Genomic DNA, 12,141 nt, shown 5'->3' on the forward strand with positions numbered 1-12,141 from the left:
TCGTTAAATCTGGTCATGTGCAATGAGGGTATTTTTGTAATTTTGCATATTTGTCTTAATAATTAAAGACCGTTTTCCTACTCTCTTGAAATTTTCAAAACCACCACCACATTTCTCTTCTCTCTCTACAAAACCGAACCATCACCACACCTGCAACCACAACCACCTACACGGTGGTTCCCCAAACCCGATCTGAAAAACGTTATCCTCTGATGACGGATTTTTGAGGGAATGAGATGAAGATGTTGGGGGCTTCCGGCAACACGTCATCCTTCGTCGCCGCCGACCGTCACACCTCCGCCTATCTCCTCCCCTTGATTCTCTATATGTTATCCACCACTTCCGCTACGGAATCACAGTTAGGGTTTATGTTGGAATCGAGCTATGTTGTGCAGATCTGAAACAACTTGCACTAAATATTTCATCATGGTTGTGTGGTGGCGGTTTGGTGTAAGTGAACGAAAATCACATATTTGACCAGTGTGGGTGAACCGGAAAACGCAGATCTGCTGTAACTGTTGCCGCAATTACGCCGGAAACTCCCCTAGGGATAACACGAGTTACTTCTCCACTTTTCCCTCTCTATTTTGTGATGTGATTTTGAAACTGGTGGTCGGACTAGGGTTTACATTGCCAGATAGGTTGGATTTTGTTGAAGATATGGTGGTGGGTTTTATGGTGAAACTGATAAAGTTCTTGATGGTAGTGGAGTCTCTCAGAGATGGTGGCGGTGGTGGAGTAACCGGAGATGGTGGTGGTATGGTGTATTTAGAGAGAGAAAGATGAGAAAGGGGAAGAGATCAGGTGAATGATTGTAGAGAGAGAGAGGGGGGGGTGTTTTAATTTTATGTTAAATTATATCTATTTCTGTATTTTTAATTATTAAGACAAATATCCAAAATTACAAAAATACCCTCACGTGACTTGCACATGACCAGATTTAACGACAAAAATTAACCAGGTTAGAGCTAAAGGACATAACGTGATAGGGTTTTTAAACATGAAGGATGTTTTCTGGCATTCATCTTTGTAAAGGACGACAACTGAAAATTGATGCAAACATAAAGGACGAGTTTTTCCATTTTGTCATGTTCAAAATACGTATACACATTGAATCAGGAATGTAGATTTTAATATTTGCTACTACTTATCTGTTGTTTCCGCTTTTCCATTTTTTGAGTCTCATTTATGCGGTAATGATTTTGAGACCATGAAGTAGAGAATGAAGTTTGGTATAAAGTAAATGTAACTTTGTTTGATTCTTTGGTCATCATCTTATCTTTTAATTTGGATCACTGGCAGCTTGTTGAACAAGAATCTGAAGGCTAATGTGGTTCAGAATGCAAAGCTATTGAATGAGCTTGTCAAGAGGTAACTACTTATTTATTCTTTTCTAGGGTGCAAGCGTTTAGTAGTAAATCCATATTTCAACACTTACTTGTTATCTAACCACCGCAGGCTCATCATAAAGGTAATTACTTTTCGGTTTGCCAATGTGATTTCTCATGCACTAATTCATGGTTTCAATCTGATTTTAAGGTGAGTTAAAATTTTATTAAACCCAATTTGATGTAAGATTTTTCATTTTTGAATTTTTCTTGAATCTGATTTTTTCTCCAAACTGATTCAAATGAGTGTTTGATATTCATAAAGTGGCACATGTTTGAATCCTTACATAATTGGTATGCAGTAGGCATACTGTCGTCATGCTGGCCACGGGGTACGAGGAATGCCTCGGAATAAATTTGTGTGTATGTTTAATTGCAATGACTTAGTATAATGGTGAGGCCCACCCTCAAGTTGGCGAAGAGGGTAGGTTTCGTAACACCCATTGTAGACATATGTCGAGGGATGTAAACCGTATACAGTAAATTGTTAATTAAACTATTGTTTTGGTAATATTATGATGGGATTGAATAAAACTGTTTATATAAGTGGTTCGCAGAAATGTATGCAAATTAGTATGCATAAATGTTACTGTAAATATTGTAAGCACAATATTGCTCACTGAATGCAAACCAGTATTATTGTTAACTGGTAATATAATTATGACCTATATACAGAACTGGTAATATTGTATTAGGATCCAAACAGTTTCTAATATAATATTAGGATGCAAAGTGTTTTAAATTGAACTTCAAATAATAAAAAAAAAATTATTAAATTAAGCCGCAAATGTTTTGATATGGGAAGTCAATTTAGAATGGAATCTATGATTTATATGTCTTCGTGTGTTGCAATTGTGTTCATTGATGGACTCGTGATGGTCGTGATATTGTTAATGAATTTGCTTATCGCATTGACAGTAATGTTGAAGTCATGTCAAATTCGAAAGCGTTGGAGTTTTACATGAAAAAATGAAGCCAGTGGTAAACGCATGTGGTTTCTGGAATAGGTGTTTGTTAATAGTTTTGTTTAATTTTACTAATGACGATTTTACCTTTTTTCCAAGTTACTTTGCCAACAGGAAATGGCTCGATTGAAAATAGCCTGATGATTGGAGTATTTATGCTAATATGAAGCCATCAATTATATATATATAAAAATTTGAAAGCTTAAAATTTTTGTTGGGTGAGGTTTATGGTGCAAAGTTATCGGATTTCGGGTTGGCAAAGGTGGACCAGTTGGATATAAAACTCATGTTTCAACCCAAGTTATGGGGACTAACGGTTATGCAACGAAGAGTCAACTCACGCTCAAGTTATATATAAAATTTTAAGTTCTTGTAATTGGAGCTAATTACGGGCATAAACCAATTGATAACACAAGATCTCCAACATTCCCTGTTGCAGGGGTATGTTTTTAATATACTATTTGCATATGTTTTTCTTTATAAGATTTTTATTTGAAGAAAATACTAACATAAGGTATGTTTTTTATATATTATTTGCTTATGTTTTTCTTAATAAAATGCTTATGTTACAGCCCACCTCCACAATCACAAATCACGGTGTACCAACCCAACTGTCTAACATGCAAGATTTTGCGTCTTTATTATCTTTAGTTTATTTGCATTTTGTGGATCTCATTGATGCAATCCAACTATTTAATTGGTATTATATATTTTCGTTATGTATCAACATCAGTATGTTTGCACACCAGGTGTTTGTTTAAACTCTTGTGTGAATTCCGTTTAATAATCCTTTTTAGTTTTATGGGCACACCAGCATTGATTGATCCCGGTTTATGACTTACTTTTCGGGTATCACCGGATGCATTAGTAATGCAACGACGCCCGTTGATTAACTCCCGCCTAAAAATGGTGGGATCATCACGGTACTTGACTCCATTGATAATGTTTTTCCTTGTTAAGATTGTCTGCAACAAATAAATTAAAACGAGATTATTAACATGTAGTAGTAACAAGTTAACAACAATAGTGACAACCCTAGGAGGTGAAAAGTATCTTGACATAGTTTATAAAATATACGCGAATTGATGGATCAAAGAACAATTGAGTTTGCTCCATGTCCACATGATAGTTTTAGTGAAAAAATTCAAACACAAAAAACATGCACCAACTACTGCCTTCAACATAGAATATTATTACTTCTTGGTTTAATAAATTAACATCTTTAGGTGATTTTTTTAAAGAACAGATGCTTTGTTTTAAAACAAGCCAATAAAAATTAAATGAACTATCTTTTGTTTTAAATCTGGAAGTGATAAAGCTCGATCTCCATGTATTTGTTTATTTATTTATTTATTTATTTATGAATTTGTCTCTAAGCCATATCATAACTAAGCATTTCTATTTTTAGTGTTGATGAAGTTTTTTATGTGGTAATCCATTTGATTTGTCACGGCTGGAAGAACACACATTTTTTTTATCTATATGCATATTTTTGTTTTTGCCAGAATTGATTTGGAAGAAGCAGCATTTTACAACTTACATATTCGTGTGAAGCGTTGAAATATTGTTAGTATTGTCGCGTTTCCAGGTTTGCAGTTTAATATTGCAGCTTTACTTTGTTCATTTTATTAATGGTGTTGATGTAAGAGCATTAGATGAAGCACTGTCATACATTTTGATGATATATGCTTCGTTGTTTCAGCTCATTGCTATTTTATAGGGGCGGCAGGTTCCGACACGGCCCGAAACACGACCCGAACCCGAAGCAAAAAAATAAACAGTTTCCAGGTCAGCTTACATGACCCATTAAAAAAACGGGTCGGGTTCGGGTTGAAGTGTTTGTATAAAGCCGGGCTGACCCGTTAACCCGTTACATTTAAATCTTTAAAACCAAATTTTAACAAAGAATAAACAGGCTCTGGGTAAACTTACATGACCCGTTAACAAAATGGGTCTGGTTCGATTGTCTGCAACACGGTACTTGCCTCCATTGATAGTGTTTTCCCTTGTTAAGATTGTCCGCAACAAGTAATTAAAACGAGATTATTAACATGTAGTAGTAACAATAATAATGACAACTGAGTAGGTGAAAAAACCATACATATTTTTTATATTGCATAAGGCCGAGCATCACTTGCGTTATTTTAGTTCAATTAAGAAAATGACAACTTTCATAAAAAATTTTGAAGCCTTGCTACAAAGTACAAACAACCTCATCATCATCTTTTTAGTTTTTAATTTTAAGGATATTAAACATTGTAGTAGTAATCTTATAATTCTTATATGTGTCTGTCTCCTCTTCGAAGAAATGACCGATAGCACCCACCGTCTGGAGTACATTTACTGATAAGAATATCCCAACACCTTCTAAGAGGATCATTACGTACAATCATGATAGGGACATGGAGTGGTGATGCTCCGTTGAGCTAATGTACCTAGCGGGCCATGATGTGGAACCGGGACTAAATTCAAGCATGGGGACCGTGGCTTAGGTCAAAGAGTTTTAACTTGGGGATTGGTCGTGTGGATGGCATGGTCTATTTAGCTAAGCACATTATGATAGCCTTGTTCATGTGTTTAGGGCTCTTAATGATTTAAATGTTTGCAAAAGCATGTTTTGTTGGTTCAAAGGTTCGCGTATTATGTAAGATGATTTCTAGATGCCCACTTTTGATAGTTTTTACTGTTTTGGGTTGACGTGTCTGCTTACATGAAAATTTATAAAAACAATATGATTATAGATAGTAGTAAATGAGTTGATAAAGTGGTGCCAACATGGCGTTTATGTTTTTGTTTGTGGTTTTCAATGTCATCTAGTTTAATCTAAAAATATCTTCAAAGAATGAAATGATATGTATTAGGGGCTGTTAGCGTTGGTAGTTCCGCATTGGTAGTTCCGCTAGGCGCGTCTTAATTTCTTGAAATGCTTTTTCCGCTTCTTCTGTCCACCGAAATTGAGATCTCTTGAGGCAATTCCTCAAGGTTGACACGAACGGAAAAGATCTTTCAACATGACTTGACAAAATCTGTTCAGCGCGACTAATCGGCCATTAAGTGTTTGCACTTGCTTGACAGGTTTTGGTGAAGGCATTTTTAATACAGCTTCTAGTTTTTCTGGGTTGGCTCTGAAGCCGCCATTTGTTACTATTACTCCCAGGAATTTTCCTTCTTCCATTCCGAAGAAACATTTTCCTGTGTTAAGCTTCATGCTGATTGATATTAGCTTTTTGAAGGTTTCTTCGATGTCTTTCAACATTGTTACCTCCGTTTTGCTTTTAACGACTAAATCGTCCATGTAGACCTCTAAATTTCTTCCAATTTGAGATTTGAATTCTCTGTCCATCAATCGCTGGTATGTAGACCCAACGTTTTTTAGGCCGAACGGCATCATCTTATAACAATATGTTCCGTTGTTTGTTCAGAACGCTGTTTTGTCTTGGTCTCTTGCCGCCATGTGGATTTGATGGTACCCTTTGTATGCATCCAGAAAACATTTAAACTGAAATGGTACCAATGCGTCTACCTTGAGGTCAATTTCTGGCAATGGGTAACAATCTTTTGGGCACGCTTTGTTGAGGTCTTTGAAGTCAATACACATGCGCCATTGGCCGTTTGCCTTGGGTACCATTACCGGGTTGGCAACCCATGTTTGGTACTGAATTTCTCGGGTTATGCCTGCATCTATTAATTGCTGGACTTGTTCGTCGCAAGCTTTTGCTTGTTCTGGTCCCATCCTTCTTCTTTTTTGTACAACCGGGACGAAAGTTGGGTTGACTTTTAATTCGTGCTCCGCTTTGCTTCTTGGGACCCCTGTCATGTCCGCCGGGGTCCAAGCGAAAACATCAATGTTTTTGACTAACAAGCTTTTGAGCGCCGCACGCGCTTCTTCAGAGATGGTTGGTCCAATGGTTATGCTTTGTTATGGGAATTCTTTGTTGAGCACCCATTTTTCCATTTCTCTAGTTTTGCTGGTTTTCAGCATCTTTTGTGGCGGTGTTTTTCTTTCTGCTATGTTGCATTCTTTGTTGGCGTGTATCATTGCTATCCCCGTTGGTGTTGATACCCCCAATATTCCATGCGCTGTTGACGGAGTAGCGTTAAAATCGCCAATAGTCTCTCTTCCCAGGATTATGTCATACTGTGGGTGAGGAGTCTCCATTACCAGAAAATCAACGTCTTCCGTTCGTGAATGAAGCCCGTCACTTAGCTCGACTGGGAATGCCAGCTGCCCCAGCGGGTATTCAATGCTCTGGTTGAAACCCGCGATCGGAGCGTTGGCAGCTGTTAACTGATGCCTGTCTTTTTCTTCCAGTAAGTCGAAACACTGGCGGTACATGATGTTGGATGTTTCTCCCGCATCGACAAAGAAACGTGGAGTCCTGTAGTTACCGAATACGGTTGTGATCACCAAAGGTGCTTTTTTGTTTGGACTTCCTCTTACTTTTGGGAAGATGACTTGCTCTTCCTTCCATACCGCCCACTCTGTTTGCCTTATTTTCTTGATCTGAACTTTGCCTGAGATCATATTGGCATGAAGATCTTTGATTTTCTTTTCTGGTCTTCCGCCATCTTTAGGGGGTGGACGTCTATATTTTCCCTTGATGTTTCTAAAAAGGTGATCCAACTTGTCGTTTTTAACGTATTCTTCGATTGCATCTTTCAAGTTGACACACTGTTTTGTTGTGTGGCCATGTTGTTCATGAAAGTCACAGTAACTTTTTATGTCTGTGTTTGGCCTTTGTTTGATTGGTGCCGGCTTTTTCAGTTGGATTCCTTCAGTATACATGATGTGGGTTGAGCTTTTTGTCAGCGGAGTCCATCTGGACGTATTTGTCTGACCTTTCTGTCTGGCTACGGAGGAATCATACGTGGTGAGATTTATTTCATTGTTCAGCCTTGACCATACGGAAGAAGTCCTTTTGCCCTGGCGGGCCCTTTTAATGTCATTTATGGCGTCGTTTTTTTCCAGTTCTTTCCCCAGGCTCTTTTCCATTCGCGCGTACCTTTTGGTCGCGGTCATAACATCGTTCCATCATTGTGGCATACCATCTCTGCCCGTAAGGTTACGAATGAGATCGTCACATTTTACATTTTGGCGAAAGGCTGCTCGCAGCAGTTCTTCACTTATGCCGCCGATATTCAGGCCTTCTTGGTTAAATCTGGTGATGAAATCTTCTAGCGTTTCATTATCTTTTCTGACGACATTTAGAATGTCTGCTGGGTCACTGATGTGTCACCGTTGCTGACTAAACTGTTGGGTGAACTTTTTCGCTAAGTCCTCCCAGCTTGTGATTTGCCCATCTAGCAATCTTTCGAACCATGCTTTGGCGGCTCCGACTAGTGTTAATGTAAAGATGTGGCACCACAACGGCATGGTCCACCCTGATACTAACCCAACGGCTGTAAAGGTTTGCAAATGATCGTCTGGATCTGAGATGCCATTGTACTGGCCTACCGTTGGGGGTATTTTGGGATTTTCTGGCAGCTCTGCTTCCGCTATTCTTGCCACAAACTTCGATTTTCCCGCCGATGTTGTTGGCCGGTATGGTTTGGAAAAATCTACCGCCGCTTCTAGGTGGTATTTTACCAATTTCTTGGCGTCTAACCCTTTCTAGCTTTCTTCATAGTCTGGGTCGTCTAGTCGCGAGTCTGCTTCTCGACGCGACTGTTGTTTTTCTTTGCTGTTTTGTTGAGCCAGTGGTGACTTCTTCGTACGAGTTGGCGTTGAGTGTTGTTCGTATTCTTCTTCGTTGCTACTAGAGGCTGTATCTAACAGCGTTCTAGGTTTCACAACGGATGCCATTTTCTCTTGTACTTTGTCCCGCAGTTTTTGTTGTTCTGCTTCTAACCAAGCCATGATATCTGGCAGCATGGTTACTTTGGGACGTGTTTTGGTTTTGTCTTTGTCTGTGACGGTAGGATGAATGGTGGACGTGTTAACGAAACCTTCACCGGTTCCAATGATGTCCAGATTTTCTATATTTCCTTCTTGGTTGGTCGTCTGGCCAACCTCTTTCGGTGTGGTCTTGCCACTCATCTGAGTCAAGAACGGAGTGAGAGTTTAGTAATTGTTCTAGCTATATGCACGGATGGCGCCAATGAAGAAACACAAATCCACCCCTCAAGGTCTAACACGTTAGTCCGAGGGTTATGGTTAAGTATTCTACACAATGGGTTATAAAACCTTCTTGGCACAGACGAGTGTACCCTGCAAAACAGAACACCGTGAGCTCATTACGAGGAATGGGGGGATTCTCTCGTAACCACCCTCCGGCGTGAGAATCAGTACTTGATAGTATAAGATAATATTGTTTGATAGTAATAGTAGGAGAGAGTATGTCCTTTACCATTTGGATGTCCATTGGTATTTATAGCCGGAGGAGGGAGAGTGTAGTCCACTACCTTGTCAGGTATTTCCACCAATAATATTCTCCACCCGTGTGATCGTGGAGGTTGGTGGAAGTTGGTGGACATCATGGTCTTTTGACAGGGACGTGCTTGTACTGTTTGTACCATCCTTTGTGTGTTGTTTAATCCCCATTGGTTGGGTGTTTATCCCTATGTAGATTGCACCCTTTTTGTCCCATACTGGTGGGACCTTTGTATTACCATTCCCAAGGTGTCACGAAAAGTTTATTATATTGGACTGCACTCTTGGCGCCATGCACTACGCCTGACGTGAGTGATATTTGGGCGCCTAGTGTTCCGCCCAACGCCTTAACTTGGGTGTCATACTTGGTTAAATGGTTGGTTTAATACCCTACCTCTACATTATGTATGTTATGCTAAGTTGGATCTGCTAACCTATGTATCTAAATGATATTTTAAAGTTTACATGTTATCATTTGAAACATGTGTGGAAACACAACTTATTATTTTAGGCTTAAAAAGTTTCTTTTTTGATATTCATTTTTGTTGTTATGGTTAAAACTTTCAATTATTTATACATTTTTTAGTTCAACTACAGCCTCTAACATGTTCTTCAACAAATGTTTAATTAAAAATACAACATTTGATACGTAAATGAAACGCAATCAAACAAAAAAAATAGAATACATGTATTATGCTTTTTATATTATTTTATCTTTGGCTAAAATTGTTGTTTAAAATTCATGGTATCATAAACTATACGAAAACCAAATTTTACTATCGTAAAATATACGGAAACCAAATTTTACTATCGAAAGTCGGTAACACAAGGAGCCGCTACTAACTGAATCACAATTGTATCCCCGCCGCAACGCGCAGGCACTCTTATTAGTCTTTTCTCAAACATGTAATTCACGATAAAATTAAATACGTCACCTTTACCAAATCATATGTTAGGGTAAAGCTAAAATGCAAAGGAAGACAAAAGTTAGAAGTGTGAGAAGAATTTGTGATCACACAAAAAACTTTTGAAAAATATTCACAAAAAATAATAAAAAAAATCATAACTCAAAATATAAATAAAAAGCGAAAAAAATTAAAAAAAACGAAATTGTTACCGCCATCATTCCCGTTCAAAAATAAAAATACAAAAATACAAAAAAAATAAAAAAAATGACGAAAAAACAACACCGAGGTCAAAGACACAATGACGAAAATGAACAAAAGACACGATTATAACTAAAAAAAGACACAATATATCGCAAAGTATAACATTATGTCGAACAAAGTATAACACAATGTTGAGTAATATAACACAATAGAAAGAAAAAAAAACACAACGTTAAGAAAAAAAGACGCAATCAATGACGAATTTAAACACAAAACACAATGATAAACAAAAAGGCACAATGACCCTTTTCACCTACCATTGTGTTTTTTTATGAGCACGAGAAAGAATGTGGAAACATTTTTGTGTTTTTACTTTTTTCATTTTTTATTAAATTTTGAGTTGTGATTTATTTATTTATTTATTATTTTTAAGGGTTTTTTATTTGGTTACAAATATGTTTAATCCTTATCATTTTTGTTTTCCTTTATAGAGTAACTTGACCCTCTATAATAATATATTATACGTGTAATTGACTCTACCTTTTATAAATAATATTATTAATACTTCATTTTGATAAAAACAAAATTGTCATCCTTTCATTATATATTTTTATATAACTAAACTTTTAGTGAAATTTTAATTATTTATATGTGTATTATCAATTAATATTGCTAGTCACGTTTACCAAATCATACTTTTTAACTCAAAACTTTTAGTGAAGTTATAGTTATTTGTTGGTGTATTATCAATTAATATTGCTAGTTTAAAACATTAGTTTATGACTACTATTAAAGATTAGGGAGAAGTATCCTAGAATTGTTCATAATGATCTTCAATGCGTTGGTAAATTGGTCTTCTTCTCAAATTAGTGGACGTGGATTCAAATTCTACAGACTACAAGTATGATGATTTTAAGAGTAGATCTAGCAGGTGTAGAGTAGAGAATGATGTTCATCGGTTAAAAAACTTATTCATAATAAAGATAACAATTTTTTTAAGCTATAACCCACAAATTAATTCAGTTTTTAATTTTAATGTTGCTTCATACTCAATGAAAATCATAAAATTTGTGATCTATAATTGATCTTTTCGTTAACACGCTTTCGTTAACACCAACCATCACTCATCAGTCAGTTTTTCAACCACCTAGACATTTTTACATTAAAAAAAAAAGACATAATTAGTTCATACATGTACTTTGTGTCACTAGCATTGCCATCGGCCCCCACCTTTTGCATTCATGAATTATATTATTTAGTTGTGGTACAAATAATTGAAAGTACGTACACTTTAAAAAAAATCTAAAATTCAGTTTCAATAATAAAACATTTAAAACCAAATTTGAGTACATCTCTACTAAATGTTGAGTTTATTACATACGAATTGGGTTTCTCCATTTTTTTTTTCTAAATAACTTCTTTAAACATAGATATTACATCAACATAGCAGGTAGGCGGGCAACAAGCTGCGCCGACACCCCTTTCTGAATTGCAAACCCTAACCTGCTAAAGACATACCCCTGCCCCTTTGGAGTCGACACATTGCTATGCACAGCCCGTTGGACCCTGGTTAGGAAACGGATAGCTTCCGGTGCCAAGGAGCCAAATGTATCAAAAGCCAGAGGGACAAAAACATGTTGGTTCTCTTCGCAGACTTTAGCATGTTTCTCCACCTTCTTCGTTTCAGCCCTTTTCATTGCTTGCCCAGCTACAAACCCTTTATCCCTCAAACCAGCTAAGGGAGATACCCCTGTGAGGTCAACACAAGCGTGTTTCCCCCCGGCCCAACCAAAGACGAGCAAATCTGCCGGTCGTAGAGTGGATCTCCCTTCCGTGGGGTTTGTAAGGAAGTTTACGGGGGGGCTTCCTTTTTAGCTGATATCCCAGCTCGCCTTAAGATGTCCCAAAGAACGTCCCGCACCCAATCATGTCGGTATTTAAACCCAGGCATCTCCTTGCAATGAACCGCATGCTCTCCGAATATATCCAGGCAAGCCTTACGACAGATCGGACATGTTTCGTCTTCTGGGTACATTGGGACCATCAAACGGTACTTAATAATGGCCCTATACTCGACCGCAGACATGCTTTGGCCCAAGCCATCAATCGGAAAAACGGTCAGAAAATCTTGGGCATGAGGACCTTGTAAGCATTCAATAACCGCCTTCTGTTGGGGGGACAATCCAAAAACTTCTCCCACGCTTTGAGCGATTTTTCCAAAAAGGGCATTCGCCAAAGTTTTTTGAGGCTTTGGTGGGGCGGTGTCCTTATTAGAGAAACCGCCAATGTCAAAGTCTGGGAGAGCGCCA

At 37.7% G+C, this 12,141-nt stretch overlaps 1 long non-coding RNA gene across 1 annotated transcript in view; it reads left to right on the plus strand.

Moving 5' to 3' along the window:
• LOC143546768 (uncharacterized) overlaps nucleotides 1–2,113 on the plus strand; it is a 3,001-nt gene extending 888 nt beyond the window's left edge. Inside the window, exons 2-3 of the long non-coding RNA XR_013137648.1 lie at nucleotides 1,303–1,371; nucleotides 1,459–2,113. This is a non-coding gene — a long non-coding RNA (uncharacterized LOC143546768). The remainder of the gene's footprint in view (nucleotides 1–1,302; nucleotides 1,372–1,458) is intronic.
• The last annotated feature ends 10,028 nt before the right edge of the window (nucleotides 2,114–12,141 follow it).

The sequence above is a fragment of the Bidens hawaiensis genome, unplaced genomic scaffold, assembly GCF_021521415.1.
Source record: "Bidens hawaiensis isolate Kalapana, Puna unplaced genomic scaffold, B.hawaiensis_p1.1 tig00014463_1, whole genome shotgun sequence".
Lineage (NCBI taxonomy): Eukaryota > Viridiplantae > Streptophyta > Magnoliopsida > Asterales > Asteraceae > Bidens > Bidens hawaiensis.